The sequence below is a fragment of the Macaca nemestrina genome, chromosome 5 (assembly GCF_043159975.1).
Source record: "Macaca nemestrina isolate mMacNem1 chromosome 5, mMacNem.hap1, whole genome shotgun sequence".
Lineage (NCBI taxonomy): Eukaryota > Metazoa > Chordata > Mammalia > Primates > Cercopithecidae > Macaca > Macaca nemestrina.
In genome coordinates, this window is record NC_092129.1 from 160,714,904 (window position 1) to 160,734,142 (window position 19,239).

The 19,239-nt window shown below is 38.5% G+C and overlaps 1 long non-coding RNA gene across 1 annotated transcript in view; it reads left to right on the forward strand.

Annotated features, from left to right (window-relative positions):
* The first annotated feature begins 1,657 nt into the window (after positions 1-1,657).
* Positions 1,658-19,239, forward strand: part of LOC139363494 (uncharacterized) — a 588,541-nt gene continuing 570,959 nt past the window's right edge. The window contains exon 1 of the long non-coding RNA XR_011623989.1: positions 1,658-1,908. This is a non-coding gene — a long non-coding RNA (uncharacterized lncRNA). The remainder of the gene's footprint in view (positions 1,909-19,239) is intronic.

A 19,239-nucleotide genomic window follows, 5' to 3' on the forward strand; every position in this document is an offset into this window, starting at 1 on the left:
ATCAAAAAAAGTAATAAAGTGGATCCTGATAAAGTGAACGAGTCTGTACCTGAGTCAACCACAGAATGAACTTCTTGAAGTTGTGGTTACTCAGACCTTAGTGACATTGAAGATATTGCCAAAATCTGCTAATTATCCCCAAAGCGCTTGGGTCTCTTGGGCTCTGTCATCATGTTACACCGTGCCTCCTATAGTCCCCTTTTTTGCACAGTGCTTTTGCTTGGATTTTTATTAGCCATTTGTCACAAGAGTCCTGTAAGACATACCAGCCATCATCGCTCTAGTTTTACAAGGCAGGGAGGCAAAAGAGACATGGATACATTAAATGATTTGCCCCTGGGCTCCAAGTCTTTGCTAGCTGGTTACGCACAATGTCACTGCAATCGGGTGCAAGTTGCTGAACCTTGTACCAGTGTGCTTGCAGTCATTTTTCTGGATTACGTATCTGTGTTCAGGGCAAATAAGCACGTGTAACATGAACAAGGTTTTGTTAGGCTATTCTTCTACTGCAAGTCAGTTAGAAGGATAGATGCCAAAATCTCCACATCTTTGAGACACGGGACTGGTCTCTGACTTCCCATGACTGATTTTAAGTCTCTTAAAGTTAGTGGAGAAAAACAAGTGCAGAAGATTCCTGTGGGTCTGGAAAGCATTAGTGGTAAATCTTGAGTATAATGCTCATATACACCACTTTCCCTTAATGAACATCTAATCCAGCCATACAACACAGTCCCTGTTGTCAGGACTACACAGCTGCTATCCACATCCCGGCAGGGGTTCCAGTTTTCTTGGAAGAGGACTCCAAGTCCCTGCAATATCCATTATGCCCTTGAAATCATGCATGGGCATTTGGAGTAAATATAGCCAACAGACTGGGCTGAATGCAAACTGATCTGGACTCTTCACTATCCCTGAAATGCTTGAAAATAAATGTAGAAAATAAGTATGCCAAAATATGTATATCGATGTCTCTTCTTTATTTTTGGTAAATATTTAGCACTCATTGCAGTGAAGGCACTAAGATAAGTAATAAAAATGTAAAAAGTTTGAGGTAAACAAAGCATTTTAATATAAAAGGAATCCTAATAGTAAAACAGATATATAAAACAGAGTCAATAGGAGCCTGGGTAATCCCAGATGGTGTAATTTCCAGTCCAAGAGCAGAAGATCAATGTTCCAACTCAAGTAGGCAGGCAGAAATAAAAACAGGCAAATTCCTCCTTCCACCACCTATGTTAGATGCTGTTCACCTACACTGGGGAGGCAATCTGCTTTGTTGGGTCAATTGATTCAAATGCTGATCTCTTCTGGAAACACCCTCACAGACATACCCAGAAATAATGTTTAATCTGGGCACCCTGTGATGCAGTCAAGTTAACAGATAAAAGTAACCATCACAAACACATAATCTAGAAATACTTACATACACAGGAATACCTCTATAGGCATACACGTAGTTCTTTCTTACATCCGTTCTGCAAAACCCAGGTCAAGAAGACCCATCAATCACCAGGTCCTGGTATTCAGGCTTTTGTGTGGTTTCCTCTCATACTGAATTAAGCTGACCTGTGTAAGTCACAAGACATTGCAGGAATGATGGCGTGTGAGCTCAGGCTGAACGTAAAGGACTTTGAGACTTCTGCCTTGCCCTCTTGCAACACTTTCCGGGAAAAGTCACCTGCTAGATAACATGAAGGCACTCCAGAAGCCTCATGGGGGTGGAGGGAAGAGAGGCCTCATGGTGAGGAACTGAGGCCTCCTACGAAAAGCCAGCACTAACTTGTCAGACATGAAAAGTGAGCCCCCTGGAAGCGCATCTTCAGCCCCTGTGGACCCTTTCGATGACTGCAGGCCCTGCTGACATCTTGACTGAAACCTCATGAGACGGCTAGAACCAGAATCATCCAGGTAAGCTCCTCCTGGATTTCTGACCCATAGAGACTGTATGAGACAGTTTTAATAAATACATTAAGCCTCTCTGTCATTGGGTAATTTATTATGCAATGATTAATAGATAACGAATACAACTTCTCTATTATAAATCAATATTAGCCACATTGTACTTAAGAATAAGGCATAATCTTTGAGTTGCTGTCATATGATTTGTGGTTAACTTAGTGAAGGGACACCTTGTCAAAATCCCCTCGTCACCAGAAATTCAAACTGAAAAGATGGCTGGTCAGAAAGGTTACAGTCTGCAGCCATACAGGGAGAAGCTTTCTGTCTGTTCGAATATTTAAGTCTACCTTAATTGTGCTCTAACCTATTCAAAGAGTCTGGAGTACTGGTGTGATTCTTTTAAAAATATTTGTTACTAATAGCTACGTTAGAATTTATAAAAGTACTAACTTAGAGATGATTTAATGTTATTCCTATAAAATAATTCATATTCATTATGAATAGGAGGGAAAAAGGAGAATTTACTTCAAGTGCTCGGGGAAAAGATGAGCACTCCAAGGAGTCCTCATGAGGAGTGTGCTATGCAAGTAAATACTATACATCCTGTGTGTCTCCATGGAAAAACCATCTGAAGCTAATCCACTCATAAAAATAGCAGATGAGTTATACCATTGAGTTAGTATTTTATAAGGAGTCTCTGACAACTTCATAAAGGAGGTGAGGTTTTTTCATGCATTTATAAGAGACAAGTTTAATTGCAAAACAGGCAGAAAGGTTGCCTTGAAATCTCAGATAATCTATGCAATGCTCAGAGGTGGAATAGGAACAGGAGGTGGAATAGGGAGACCAGGTGGAATGTGGGTGAGTTGATTAAGAGGGTGAGATGAGGATGTATACATGAAAATAAAATAAAATGAGTCATTCAAGGCATGGTGGAATTAAGTGGAACTAAAAAACTTAGGCTGGAGGAGAAGGAAAGTGGAGACAGATGTGTGATCACATCATGTCTAATTGTATGTAAGTGCAGAGAGAAGAACACCAAAGGTGTGGGTTTAGGGCCCAGAAAGCGACTAGCCCCTTAATATCCAGAAAAGAACAAAAACGCATGGGAGTCAAGCTGTGTTTGCCTAGAAGAAGTAAGACAAAGACACAGACAAGCCCCCGTTCCCCACCAGTCAAAGCTCCTATTCTACCTGTTTCCTGATTCTGACCCATGTGTATTCACTTGTTTTATCATTATCTCATTCAAAAATGTATTCATTCAATTAATAATGATTTACTGAGTGTGTATGATGTAGCCAGTGCTTGCATGGAACTCAGGTTACAGCTGGAAACCAAACAGATCTGGTCTTACACCCTCTGTACATCTTCTTCCTCCTGTTACCACTCTGTCCTGTCTTCAACCTCAGCTTCACTACTAATTTCTTACTTAGTCATAACTTAACAGCTCTAAATAAGAATGTAAAAACATAGACAAAATTATCCCTTACTCAATATTTCTGGCAACGGCTACTGCTGTTCTCTTCTCTCTCTCAATTGTCTGAAAAGAGGAATAATACCATCATCTCCTCTTAATCTCTCAATCCTTAGCACTCTGATTTTATTCTCACCTCTGCAGGGAAACCACAGTGGACTTCTTTATGAGGTCATTTATGAATTCCTTCTTAGTGCTCTATGACATTTAAAGCAGTTTTCCACAATTGCTTCCATTGTCATCTAGGACCTCATTATCTCTTGTTCTTCCTAATTCCTCAATGCTTCTTTTTTTGGCATCAAATGACATTATCCACTCAATGCTTTGCCTACAGTTTCACTCTATGCCCTAATTCATGTCCGTTGCATATAAGAAGTAAACTCCTCTGAGGACATCTTTTCAACTACAATTCTGAATAATTCATCTTTTCAGTAAATTTTTCCTGAGTGCTCACTGTGGTTCAGGCACAGTTCTAGATGGTGGAAATAAAGAAATAAAGCAAAATTCCCACCCTCGTGAAGTTAATTTCTAGTCAGCTAAGACATGAAATAAAGAGTGTGTCAAGAGACTATACATGCGATGATAAAGCACTGCATAATCTCAACTCTCTCACATTTTTCTTCTCTCTCTTATGCCCAAATCTTATCTTTCCCACTACCCTAAACATTTCTCTGAATATGTGAACTCAACATATTTCAAACTATGAGTTCATCATGAATTCCCCTCTACCTGCCACCCCCTTAGGTCTCAGTTCTCATTCTCAGGGACTTGAACCATGATGTACCCAGTGGCTTCAACTCTGATATATTTTCTGTATTGCCAGTGATATCATTTTTTCTAAAATGTAATACGTGTGTCTTTGCCTTACCCAAGTTCTCCTAGCAGCTCTCTGTCCAGGGTCAACCCCAAACTCTTTAGGATACCAGAGAAAGCCTTCCTGCTCTGTCCCTTCTGTGTCCTTCAGGATACACTTTCTTGCCTTCACCTCTTGGCTCAAGCTCTTTCTTTTGCTAATCATGTCTCCTTTCACTCAACCACACCTCCATTTAGCTAACTCCAACTTAGGCATTCTTCAAGGTGACAAAGTAACATCCTCTTGGAAACATGTAGCATATGTAGCATTCTTCGCCTTTCTACTTGAGATCTGCATCTCCAAGGTATCTTTTTTTTTTTTAGACGGAATCTCGCTCTGTCACCAGGCTGGAGTGCAGTGGCACCATCTCAGCTCACTGCAACCTCTGCCTCCTGGGTTCAAGCGATTCTCCTGCCTCAGCCTCCTGAGTAGCTGGGATTACAGGCGTGCACCACCATGCCCAGCTAATTTTTGTATTTTTAGTAGAGATGGGGTTTCACCATGTTGGCCAGGCTGGTCTCAATTTCTTGACCTTGTGATCCGCTCACCTTGGCCCCCAAAGTGCTGGGATTACAGGCATGAGCCACTGCGTCCAGCCCCCAATGTCTCTTTATGTTCCCGTAACACTCAGAAACTTACCTTGTCATTGATTATAACCACAATATATGATAAGTCATTCTATTTCTTGTCTTTCTCCCACATTCATCTGTGACTTCCCTGGAGGGAAAGACAGTTTCCTGCATCTTTTCCCCCAAAGTATAGTGCAATGCTACCCATAGAGGAAGTTTAATAGTTTGCAATTATGAATGAACTTAGTACCTTACTAACTCACAAGGTTGGCAAGCAAATCGATACACTGTACCAGTATTATGCTGACTTACGTTTCCACATGCTTACAGGTATTGCGCTGTTGGAATATAGTAGTTCCCCCAGTCACAATTTCACCTTCTGCAGTTTCAGTTATCCACAGTCAATAGCAGTCCAAAAATATTAAATGAAAAATTCCAGCGATAAACAATTTATAAGTTTTAAATCACCCACCGTTCTACATAGCATGATGAAACCTCGTGCCCTCCGGCTCTACTCTGCCTGGGACGGGAATCATCCCTTTGTCCAATAAATGCAAGCTGTAGATGCTCTCCACCCATGAGTCACTCAGTAGCCATCAGTGATTGGATCGACTATTGTGGTATCACAGTGCTTGTTTTCAAGTAACTCTTGTATTACTTGGTAATGAGCCCAAAGTGCAAATATTTAATAAGGAAAGAAAAAAACGTCCTATGCTGAGGTTGCTGAGATCCACAGTTAGAATGAATCTTCTATACATGAAAATGTGAAGGAAGAAAAAGAAATTCAGGCTAGTTTGGCTGTCACACCTCAAACCACAAAAGTTACGGCCACAGTGCGTGATAAGTACTTAGTTAAGATGGAAAGACATTAAATTTGTGGATGGAAGACAAGAATAGAAATGTTCCAATTGATGGTGGTTTCAGGCATTCACTGGGGAGGGTGCGGGCTTGGAACTTATGCCCTTTGAAGAAGCGCACACCACCGTCATTTCATACATCGGTATTCATACACAGCCGTGTGCTCTTCTGTAATTTAAAACTTAAAGTGGTAACTTAGGGAAGTACCCTCTTCAAGTCAGTTGCTGGGCAAGGTGGTTTTGTTTATTCTCAATTCTTAAGAGTCGAGCGGTGTTGTTTCCATGTGCAGTCATCTATTTTTAATCCAAGAGAGTCTCATTAGAATACTGTGAATCATTCCTCGGCAGCCATACCTGACCCTCTCATGCTGTGGCATGAGCCTCTCCCATCGCGTCTGCCCAAATAAAAACAAAGCAACTGTTGTTCATGTTTTCTTTCTGAAACCATCTGTCATCGTCCTCAACTTAATTTATGCTCCTTGCATTTATAGGAAAAGGGAAGAGAAGAAAAGAGGTAATTGGCAGAATATTATTTTAGAGAAAGTAATCTTTAAACTCTTCACTATTTACCTTACCTCCAACATCCTTTGTATGTTCAGTTCCATCCAGGAGCACATCGTCTGCCTGTGATGTGACTCTTCCTTTCTCATTACCAGCAGTTAAGCTGGGCATAGTGTGTCAGAGGCTTAACTCATAGCCAATGGTCCCAGTGTCTGGTGGAGACAGAGGGACCCAGGCACTGTCAGCTATGGTTGAAAAGTAGATCCTGAGCTGACTTTATATTGCACGGCATAAAAAAAAGAGAGAGAAATTGTGACCCTTGGCAAGATCAAGTTTTGTGCAGATTTTTTTTTTCCCTCCACAGCAAGACTACAAAAAAAAAAAAAAAAAAAGCAGTGTTCTTTGGAGACTCTTGAATGCTCACTCAAAGGCATACTGCTGCGCAGCTATTTTGTAAAAGTGGAGAAATGGGAAATGATTATGTTCCGAGGTAGCTGGAGGCTGTCTGGGCTCACGACCAGGCTGCACTTCCTTGGGAAGAATGATTACCCTGCCATATGTGGCACTCTGGAGAAGAATGAGACAAGAAGTGGCTATGAACTAAGTCATAAGAAAGTAAATTAGGCCAAGTACTAACACAAAAACTCACTACCACTTACTAATTATTCATTCATCAATTATTTTTTGAGCACCTACTTTAGGCCCAACACTCTTGTAGGTGTAGGGGATAAATGAGTGAACAAAGCTGACAACAATAACAAAAAATATATTTTTATGATGCAACATTCTAGTGAGGGAAGAAATAAATAAATAACATACCAAATCAATGATAGAGTATATTAGAGAGGGTCAGGTGTTATAGAAAAAAACAGAACAGGATGGAGGGAATCAGGCGGGCTAAGAGAAGGACTGTCGTTTTAAATGGAGCCACACTGAGAAGGTGGCGACTGAGCCAAGACTTGGAGGAGGAGGGAAGCGAGCTGTGTGGCTGTTTGGAGGAAGGTTATTCCCTGCAGGGGAACAGTGCAAAGGTTCTGAGACAGGAACATGGTTAAAAGGTTTGTGAAGAATCAAGGAGAACAGGCCATCAGAGAAGCCTGAGCCAGGAGAGGGTTATAGGAAGTGAAAATGAGGACAGCAATGAGGACAGATAGTGCAGGGTCTTCTGGGTCATTGCCAGGACTTTCACTTTCACTCTGAAAGTATTGAGGGGACATCCATTAAAGAATTTTGAGCAGAGGGGCGGCATGAGATGACTTCAATGTTTATAAAAGCTGTATTTGCCACATTGAGAATGGTTTGTAGGAAGATTGTTTTAAGTCCTGGTCACTAGGGCACTGAGAAATACAAGTTATCTTGTTATATCATTTTAGCAAAATAGGTATTATTATCTATTTTATAGATGAGGAAACAGAAAGAGGCAATCACCTGAACAAAGTTACATAACTAGAAAATGATAGGTCTAAGACTTAAACCATGAAGTAAGCAATAACGTATATGCTCCAAGCCCTATAGCATTGCCAATTCTGGTTTAATTGCACTGATGCTCAGGGTTACCAATGGAGTGTTGTGTGTGTTGGGAAACAGTCTATAGACATTTGGAGTTACCACATGAACTAACTTCTGGGCCATATATGATTGATATAATTAAAAACTTTCACTAAAATTGCTGATGCTTTTAATAGTTAATCAACTAGTTTTCTACATGAAGAAGAAAGGGTTCCCAGTCTCTCTTCAGAGATGTACCCGCAGATTGTTTTCTTCTCCTGTGCAAGGTTTCCTGTATCATTGGAGAGGTAGAACCCTTGTTAGGTTACTAGAACAAGCTGAGTTGACATCTTAATAATTTCCTGATCATAACCCCATACTGTTTCTGAAAGATACAGTATTTTTCAGAAGCAAATATCAGAAAAAGTGATCAAACTAAATAAAAGCAGGGACCACAGGCATAATCAGTGGTTTTTAGTGAAGACTACCTATTGAAGTAAATCCTCATGATTCCTGTATCGGTTTATTTTTAACATGTAATATCCCTCCTTTTAGCTAAGAAATATGCAGAAAGGCTTGTAGGGAAAGATCAAAAAAGGTAAAAAACAAAATACAAAAACTGAAATCTGCAAGGTTTGGTACCTGCTCTAGAACCAAAAAATTGAAGAGTTAATGGACTATGAGGACTTCTCACTCATCAAAGCAGGTGAGCCATCACTTTAAGATGCAGATCAAAAAGCAAAGATGCAAAAATATTTTCTGCAAATTTATTTGATTATAAATGTTACAATTACTTGAGGAGGTAATTTAGAGGATACTGTTAATTTGCCAACTTATCTGATTATTTAATTGCAGACATTAGTTTTCAAACCATTTAAATTCCAGACTTCCTGAATATAATCAGATGTGATTGGACATGACTTTCCTGAGCTAGACTTGCCAAGAATATTGCTCTTGTTATTTACCTAGCAGCAGATGACCAAAATATAGGCTTCTGCTATTTTCTTCAGGTAAAATTTAGTCAGGTTTCAAAGATCATTATAGAATTCAAAAGAACTGAATTTCAGAAATTTTAAAACTCCACTTGAGGGAAGAAAATCCCAAAGTTTATTTCAACCATATAAGGCTCACGATTATATCCATGTACTACCACATGAAACTGTTTTGCCTGTGTGATGTGAAGCATGAGAAAATAATTAGTAGCATTCAAAGATCTGGCCTCACTTGGAGAAGAACATCTGGATAATCAATTTATTAACTAAAAGAATCTGAATGTTTGGGTGTAAAGAATTGTTCCTGTTCTTTGGTTAGAAAAGTGGACTTGAAGTCATTAGAGAGAAGTTCCTTAGGAGAAGGCTTCTCATTAAAGTTTCAGTGTGACCTATTTTAAGCTTGACTGGAAAATACATAATAGATCCGATAGAAACTAAGAATAGAGCAAATCAACATCCCAGTAAAGGGTCTGCTTATGCATAGATGCCATAAAGATTCCTAGGCAAGTTGACACTTTTCAATTTATAGCATCTGAATGGAAACACAGTTGTATGTGAGATTGATTAAATAGGTTTCATTACTTTATAGTCACACTGTACTTGTGTTTGTGCATTGTGCTAAATTATTCTTACCAAATTATTTTATAAAAAATCAAAGAAAACCTGTCTTTCGTTCTGATTCAGTCATAATATTCAGGGTACTTTTCTGTCATTTTATTTTTATTGCCCTCTGGAGATGGCTTTCAGAAGTTCATCTACACCAATTTATTGTATATATTTTGTCCTTGTTTTCTTATTGATTCAAAGCTACATTCACTTGTTTTTAGGTATGCTTCTATATGAAGTAATGTGACACATCTTTCAAAACCATTTTACAAAGACCAATGCTGTTGGAATCCTGAATTCTGATATTTTTTCAACTGCAGAAACACTAGCTAGCTATTGAAATTATGGCAAGTGTTTCCTTGTTTGATTGACTCACATCAAATTCCAGTGAGAAGCCATGAGTTGCTTGACTTTCTATCACTGAGGTATCTAATTCATTTTATTAGTCAGAAATACATTTTAACCTTATGGAAATAAGTTTTTTTCATTAGACACAAATACATACATAAATACCCCTAGCCTAGGCACACCCCATATGTAAGAAAGTTAACACTAGAAGAAAAAGCATGTGTATGTGTGTGCTTATTTGATCTGTCTATCCATATGTAGATACTATATCATCAAATCTAGATCTAGATACATGGCTAACTAGATATGGAAATCACTTATGTCTAAGAAAAAGATATGGACTTATAGTAATACGGGCAATGCATTGCTGTTCTCTTAAGTGAGTGTCTTCATCTCATTTAACCTGTTGGATCCAGACTCCAAGTTACCAACATAAATCTGTCAGTCTCAAAGGCGATGGTTTAAGATTTCCTTCAGAGGAAAAGACATAGTAAAGCATACTATGTCATTTATGCTTATGCTATGGATTAGTTTAAAATGCATTAATCATTTTTGTCAATAATTTTCTTTCATCTCTCTATTCTCACCTCATGGCAATGTCCTTGAGGCCATCATCTCCCCAAAAGGCATGGGGTGGAAAAAGAGGTAAAATCCTAGTATAACTATTTTACTATTTAGGTCTAGCAGCTCTTCTAAAGAACACAGTAGAAAATGAAACACAGATGCTTCATTAATTTCATTATGATTGGTTTAGATTGTGCAAGTAGTTCTCAGACTTTCCTTTTATGCCCTGTCTTTGAACAGGCTTACAAAACAAAGATCATTGGCAATGATATGGTTTGGCTGTGTCCTCACCCAAATCTCATCTTCAATTGTAGTTCCCATAATCCCCACATGTTGTAGTAGAAGAGACCAGGTAGAGATAATTGAATCATGGGGCTGTTTCCCCCATTCTGTTCTTGTGATAGTGAGTTCTCATGAGATCTGACAGTTTTATAAGGAGCTTTCCCTTTTGCTGGGCACTCATCCTTCTTCTTCCTCCTGCCATGTAAAGGCAGACATATTTGCTTCCCCTTCCACCATGATTGTAAGTTTCCTGAGGCCTCCCCAGCCTTGCAGAACTGTGAGTCACTTAAACCTCTTTCCTTTATAAATTACCCAGTCTCATGTATGACCTTATGCAGCGAGAGAACAGACTAATACAGGCAGCCAGTTAACATTCTTTTTAGCATGTCGCCTCTAGTTATCCATGGTGTATAACTATAGGAGTTCAACTTACATTATTATGTCCTAGTAATGTCCTTTTAACACTGTATTTATTGAACTAAACGGGTTTTCTTTCACAATCCCAATATAAAAGTAACTATTCCTTGTATCAACTTCGATAATTCAGAAAATTGGCTATAAATGTGTTAGGGGATAAGAGATAGGCATGAAGAATAAAGATTATAAATACTAAACAGCCCAGGCATATTAAAATAGCAATAATAAAAATCGTACTATTCCATAACCAAATCAAGTTTTGATGGAAAGAAACACATAACTGATTGCCTTCTCATTAGAACAACAGAAAATCAGTTGTCCTATTGGGCTCTAATTGAGAAGCCAGATGGAGGCTGGCAGTCCGAGTGGCATTCCTGGGACACACAGAACCACAGGAAGCAGTGAGCAATAGGTTCATATTTCTATTTGCATATAGCCAGAACTGCATTTGACAGCAAGAACAGATTTCCCAAACCAAGCATCTCTCATCAAACATATATTCCTCTGGTAGACAGCAGGCAGTAGCTTCTCTTTTAACAGGCATTTTCTAGTTTTTATGCACACTTCTAATGATTTTAATGTAGAGAGAAGAGGTAGGTACAAATATATGAATGATTTGAAGAAACTATAGATAACGAATTATTACTTTGCTATTTCTGAGTTGAACAAACATACTACTAGAACTAATAAGGATGTTTAGCAATATCAGAGGATGCAAGGTCTATATATAAAAGTAAATTGTACTTCTATATACTAACAATGAAAAATCGGAAATTGAAAAAACAGCTGTGGTAGCATCGTAATGTGATAATTTAGGGATGACTTTAGTAGAATGTGTGCGATACATTTACCTTAGGATTACAAAATATTGCTGAGAGAAATTGAAGAAGACCTAAACCAATAAAGACATACACTGTGTTTGTGGACTGGGAGTCTATATATTATTAGGGTATTTATTCTCCCCACAGTGAAATATACATTCAAAAACATTTCAGTCAACATCGACACAAAATTTTTGTAAGAATTAATAGGCAATTTGATTCTTAAATTTACATGACAATACAGAAGCAGTAGAGAACCAAGATGATTTTTAATGAAAATGGCAAAACGGACTACTTACACTATCTGATTTCAAAACATGATAAAGTTACTATAATGAAGATGATATGGTATTTACATAAGAGTAGACATATAGGTAACTGAAATAGAATAGTGAGTTCAAAAATAGACATATACAGTACAGTCATTTGATTTTTGACAGTGTTGCCCAAGTAAATTAATGGGGAAAGAGTAGCTTTTCAATAAATGATGCTGAAACAATAGAATATTTGTACTTAATTATACCACATACAAAAATCAAATTAAAATGAAGCATAGGCCTAAACATTATATTTTAAACTATGAAACTTCTAGAAGACACTGAAGAAAAATTTTTGGCATTTGCTTAAGCCAAAAAATTTTTATGACACAAAGCATATGAGAGAAAAACTGATTTTGTATATTGTATAGGATGGGGTGGAGTTTCACTATTTCCATATTTCCAACATTTTTAAAAAGATGAATATCAAAATTTTCATTATAATTTAATATTTTTTTCAAAATTTTTGTTTCATGAAGATTTTAGAGTATAGTCCATCTCAGAATAACCTATCTGAAGCCCCTATTTGAGATTTCATTATTAACATTGAGGTCTAGTTGTCCATATCTTCATCTTACAATTTTAAACTTTTCAATATGTCATAACTTTTTTCTCAAGTAGATATAAACCTTGAGAATCATCCTTGCTATATGCTTATGGACATGATTTATTAGCTGAAGGGATATATTAGTGGGCCAACTGGCGTTTGTTCATGTTTTTATTACTTCTCTTAGAAAAGACAGAGGAAAAGATAGCAAGAGAGAGATATGGGTTTTAGCAAAGATAAGAAGTATAAGAGCAAACAAGAGTGCTGTGTTTTCCTCTTTTTCTCACAGTGGTGTTCTGACACAGCACTCAGGCTCTATTTGAACCACCTGGCTCCCTTCACTTCCACAACCAAAAATTACAAAATATATCTGAAGGGACACTGAAACTCTTCAAGATGGCGATAGTGATGGTGGTCTCTTTGTTTCTATGCATATCAGTGTCCTGTGAGTTTCCCTCTTCTGATGCCTTTACCATTATCTTCAAATGTTACTTGCTTATACAAAGAAAGGTTGTCAGGGATCTTAAGACTGACAAAATTTATTTGTATTACCAACTAATTATTAACTTGGTTGTCACACTGACAGTGAGAAGAACACAAGATTACAAATAAAGATCTAATATTTACTTTAATTCCATGATAAGCCCTTTTTAACTTTTCTCTTGCTTAGTTCTCAAAAATGTCATAGAATGCTAATGACTTTGGTATTATTTCCATTTTAAAGATGAGGAAATTGAGACTCATTGAGGAAAAAGGCACTTGACCAAGCCTAAAGAGAAAGTGGACAGCAGTGTTTTAATTCCAACTGAGATCTGTCTGAGGTCAGAATCTGTGCTCTTTTTCCTACTTTATCCTACATGCAGGAGGATCAGTAACCTAGATTCACTTTTGTGGCCCTGTCAGTGAGTAGTGGCAAAGATGGTGCATTCCTCATCTATTGCTGTGTAACAAATTATCCCAATGATTACAGCTTAACATAGAAGTAAACATTTATTTTACATAATTTCTGTGGATCAGAAATTAGGGAGTAGCTTTGTTGAAATGCATCCACAGAATTTTAATTTTTTGAGTGATGGCACAGGGAGGTTTATTCATTGAAGGAAGAATGTATTACTTGCATTTCCCCAGAAAAGGTGGATAGGCCACTCTACACAGGGTCATATGGGGAAGCGCCAGAAGTCAGGAGGCAGGGGAAAGAAGGGAGGAGAAACTATGGCCCAGAGTCTTTATTGTGTTTTCTGTAGAAGAGGCAAAGCAGGTCAGGGATAGAGTTTAGCACTGACTGATTTGAATAATGGGGGTTCTTGCACTGTAGGGGTGGTCTCTAGTTGTGTGACGCCTTCCTGGCCTTAGGTTGGTATAGGGCAGGAAAATATTGACTTGGTGTGTGTCAAATAAAGCAGGTGGTTGGAGGTACGGACTTGAGATTGAGATTGGCTGGTTCGCATAGGAAATATGCATTTTTGGTCATCGGTGAGTTGTTTATTATCTCTGAATTTGCTAGCCATAGGAGGAGGAGTTTATCCTGTCAGCTAGGCCTCTGAAGATGTTAAAACGTTATATAATGTATTTTTAACCAAACAGGATGTATACAGCAGCCTAGTTGTGCCATTCTGACTTAGAGTCTCTCATGAGATACCAGTTAAGTCGTCAGCCAGCATTGCAGTCCTTGAGGGTCTGATGGAGGTTGGAGGATCCACTTCCAAGATGGTTCATTCATATGATACTGGTTATTGGCAGAAGGCCTGAGTGCCTTTCAGTATTAGTTTTGTATTGCTCTATAACAACGTACTACAAATGTAATGACCCGAATGAACACACATGTGTTATCTCATAGTCTCCGTGGGTCAGGAGTCAGGGCATAGGTTAGATGGAGGCCTCTGCTCAGAGTTTCTTCTGAAGCTGAAATCAAGACATTGACTAGGCTGTGTTCTAACTGGGCTCAGGGTCCCTCTCCAAGTTCACTCAGGTTGTTTGTCAAATTCAGTTCCTTATGGTTGTAGGGATGAGGTCCCTGTTTCCTTGTTGCTTGTTGGCCAGGCAACTCTCCCAGCTCTTGGAGGCTATCCTCAGGTCCTAGCATGTGGCCTTCTCGCAGCATGGCAACTTACTTCTTCAACAGCTGCAGGAAAATCTCTTTCCAGTCTGCTATGACAGTGTTATATAACATAATGTAATCAAAGGGGTAACTGTCCCTTTACCTTTTCCATATAAGGTTATTTGTTCATGCATGTCTGATGGTGTTCATATGTTCTGCCCACACTCATGGGGCAGGGCATGCACGTCAGGGGGTAGGAAACTTGGGGTCGTGTTAGAATTGGTCACATGTAGCCACTCTATAGGAAGGTTATGTTTCAGAAATATGAGTGTCTTATAATAAAGATGTTTTCTCCATGAGGCAATGTTCCTAAAATATATGCTGGGTAATCTATGATCCACTAGTGAGTCTGAAATTTGGGGCCCTGTTAGAATTATCTGTTGACATGAACATGGCAGCTGGCTACTCCCAGACCAAGCTATCCAAGAGACAGCAGGGAGAAGCTGCTGTGCTATTTCTGACCTAGTCTCACAAGCTCTGTACCGCGTTCTATTTTTTAAAAATATTAATAAGTTGCTAAATCTGCTCTACTCTCAAGGACAGGGAATTCGGGCTCCACCATTTGAGTGGAGCTTATAAAAACTTGTGGACTTATTTTAGAACTACCGTAGATGGCATTTAAATACTTTAGCTCTCTGTCTAATCAGCTACAGAATGAAAAGCTTCAGCCAGTTGGTTATTAAGGTTCTTGGAGTATATATGTGCATGTTTATGTATTTGCCTCTTTAGTAACTTCACTTGTGCCTCCAGAAGGAATATCACTGGTGAGGGTATGACTCTTTCTAAGGAAAATATAATTTATGTTGAAATTAATTGGTCTTGAGTTTGTATTATTGCCTTTTGCCATCAAAGTGAACAATTTTTCCCATTTCTATAATTGAAATAATAGATAAGAATGTACATGAATGGTTTTAGTGTGTGTCTGTGTGTGTGTGTGTGTGTGTGTGTGTGTTGGGGGGATTATCACAACATGTTTTGCCACATTTCTAACTAAGAAATTGTTTTTATTGCTTCTTTTTTTGCAGAAGGGTTTTTTAATAAGTAACTTTTTCTTCTGAAATAATGGGTAGAGTTAACTTTGTCTATTTTGTGAAAGGAAAGGGGAAAAGTGAAAAAAAGTCAACTTTAGTCATCCTGACCACCCTTGACATTCAGGGAAATATACAAATCTACATCGAGTTTTCCCATCAAGGAATGGGAAATGGCATATACTGTGGTTTATGGCATATATCTCAGACCCATTACTTCATGGATTTAGTGGATCATGGATTACCCAGCATATATTTTAGGAACATTGACTCATGAAGAAAATATCTTTATTATAAGGCACTCATATTTCTGAAACATAACCTTCCTATATAGTGACTACATGTGGCTGCACTGCCTAGGAATATACATTAATAAAAAGCCTCTGTCATTAAGATACCTGATCTTAGACAAAAGAGTTTCTTCTGGAGGGCCAAGTGAGCTAACACTATTTCTTGCTGACATTTTGTGAATTAAATACTGCTATGCAATTCAAGAGAATATTTGCCAGAGGAAATTCCATTAAAGAAAGCTACAGCCACGTTTTCTTCTTTTCAGAGTTTCCAAATCAGCAACAGTACAAAATTAATCTCAGAAACTGGTCTTCTCAAGTGGTCAACTAGCTGTCACTTGATTTTAACATTGTTTATTCAATAAGTTTAAATAATTGGCTGGGCATGGTGTCTCACGCCTATAATCCTAGCACTTTGGGAGGCGAAGGTGGGAGGATTGCTTGAGTCCAAGCGTTCAAGACCAGCATGGGCAACATAATAAGACCCTGTCTCTTTAGAAATAAAAATAAATAAATAAATGATCAATGAAGATACCAAAAACCATTTTTTGGGGCCCTTAAAATCCCACCCAAATTAAAGAGTAGAAATCCAGGCACTTCTTCAGGGTGCCATTATTCTAGGGCTACTAAAAAGTCATATGGCAGCACACAAAAGAGACACAGTGGAATGAAGAAGGTTGGATGAAATATTCTAAAAATTTAACAACATAGGTATGGAAGAGTTATGATCTAGAAATGTCTAATTTCTTATGTGTATATATTTTTTGAACTTTTATTTTAGGTTCAGGGGTACATGTGCAGGTTTGTTACATGAGTAAATTGCGTGTTGTGGGGGTTTGGTGTACAGATTATTTTGTCACCCAGGTAATTAGGATAGGACCTGATAGGCGATTTTTCAATCCTTAACCCCTTGTCACCCTTCACCCTCAAGTAGGTGCCAGTGTCTATTGTTCCTTCTTGGTGTTCATGTGTATTCAGTGTTTAGCTCCCACTTATAAGTGAGAACATGTGGTATTTGGTTTTCTGTTCCTGTGTTAGTTTGCTTAGGATAATGACCTTCAGGCCCATCCATGTTGCTGCAAAGGATATGATCTCATTCTTTTCATGGCTGTATAGTATTCCATGGTGTATATGCCCCACATTTTCATTATCTGGTCTACTGCTGATGGGCATTTAGGTTGATTCCATGTCTTTACTATTGTGAACAGTGATACCTAATTTTTAACAATTTACTATTTGCCAGAAACTGTCCTAAGCACTGTACCTTTATCTTAATCCTCATTACCTTGTAAAAGAAATACTATTTTATATGCAAATGAGAAGACAAAGGTACATCAAGAAAAGTCAAGTAATTTGCCCAACGTTTTCTTAGTGAGAAAGTGGCAGAATTAAGGTTTCACTTTTAAACATGGTACTCAAAAAATCTGACTCAGCAGCTACTAAGGAACGTTAGTTCAGGTAATTCCGAACATCTGATTTTTCTAAGTGAAATATCTAAGCTAGACACTGCCACCAGTAGAGCACCTTCTTTGCTCTTCCATGCCATATCACTCAGCCTCTTTTCTAAAGAAATACAATGAAACAATAAAGAATATTTGTTTACAAGGATATTTCATTAGTTATATTTCTTTTCTGCAATAATACTACATAATAAAAAGCTCCCCAAATCTAAGTTTGTTTGCTTGTTTGTTTGTTTGTTTTGAGACAGAGTCTCACTTTGTCGCCCAGGCTAGAGTGCAGTGGTGCGATCTCAGCTCACTGCAAGCTCTGCCTCCTGGGTTCATGCTATTCTCCTGCCTCAGCCTCCCAAGTAGCTGGGACTAGAGGCGCCCGCCACTACGCCCAGCAAATTTTTTTTTTTTTTGGTATTTTTAGTAGAGATGGGGTTTCACTGTGTTAGCCAGGATGGTTTCAATCTCTTGACCTTGTGATCCGCCCGCCTTGGCCTCCTAAAGTGCTGGGATTACAGGCGTGAGCCACCGCACCTGGCCATCTAAGTGGTTTTTAATGATTAACATAGCTATAATTTTTTCCTGTGGACAGGCCTATGGACTGACTGAGATGGCTCTGCTTCAGTTAAGGTTCTGGGATCCTCCACATGTGAGTCACCCTGTTAAAGAGGTATCTGGGGCGTGCTCTTCTCATGGCAGATGCTGGAAGTATAACAGCCATGCCAAACTGCATACGTATATGTCAGCCTGTGTTCACAGCAAAATGGCTTATATTCCATTGGCCAAAGCAAGTAATGTTCAAGATCAGAGCCAATGGGGCAGGGAAGTCATGGCAAGCGTAAGGAGTGAACAAAGAATTGTGGGCAAGTAATACCATCCACCACAAGTACCAATTCATTAGTTTGCTCATGTTTCAGTGACTTTATGGGGCTTTCCTCTACAGCAGCCAGCCTTTCTGCAAATGGCACGTTACCCATGTTCTTGTTCTAACACTCTAATTCTCATAGTTTCTTTGTTTACTAGGGCTTCCCTCGTTTTTTGGTTATTCATTTGATTTATAGAGGAAACATTCTCTCTGTATGAAGCCATTCCATTGACTGCCAGTCTTGAGTATTCTATATCTGCATATCCACCCCATTCCCTGTGCCAAGACACACACCCACACACGTTCTTACCCTAATGATCTAAAGACCATTTTTCTGGGCACAGTAGACAATCTGCTAAGTCTTTTATCTCACCACTCAAAAATTCAGAAAGTAAGGCCATCTCTTTCCCATAAATAGGTCACAATGATGCCATCTTCTCTAAGAAATCTTCCTCCTCCTCTCAAGTTCTGATTAATTGACCATAGAAATATGATCACTTAGGCCCTTGAACAAACTCTGTCTTAGCCCTCATCGTACTGTACAGCCTCTGTCCATTTTCTCACCTATATGCCCATTAAATTGTAAGATCCTGGAAGGCAGACTTAATACTATATCAAGTACCTAGATTAGTGTCTGGCACTCTTAGATAAATGTTATTTCTTCTTATTGTTATAGTCGTCACAATTATATCCCTATACTTAGACCATTTTCTAGCACATAGTAAATGCTCAACAATTACTAATTGAACTGCTTTTTTTTTTTTTTTTTTTTTTTTTTTGGTACCTTGAGAGCAAGTGTGACTAATTTCCCACCAGGAGATACAGAGTGAAAAGCAGCTGGCACTCACAGTGAGTCAGGACATCATTTACTGTGTCACATTTAGTAATCACAAAAATCATGTGGTTAGGTTTTATCACTGAGGAATCAGAGAACAAGTGACTTGTTCAGGATTTGATAGCATTGACTTTAAA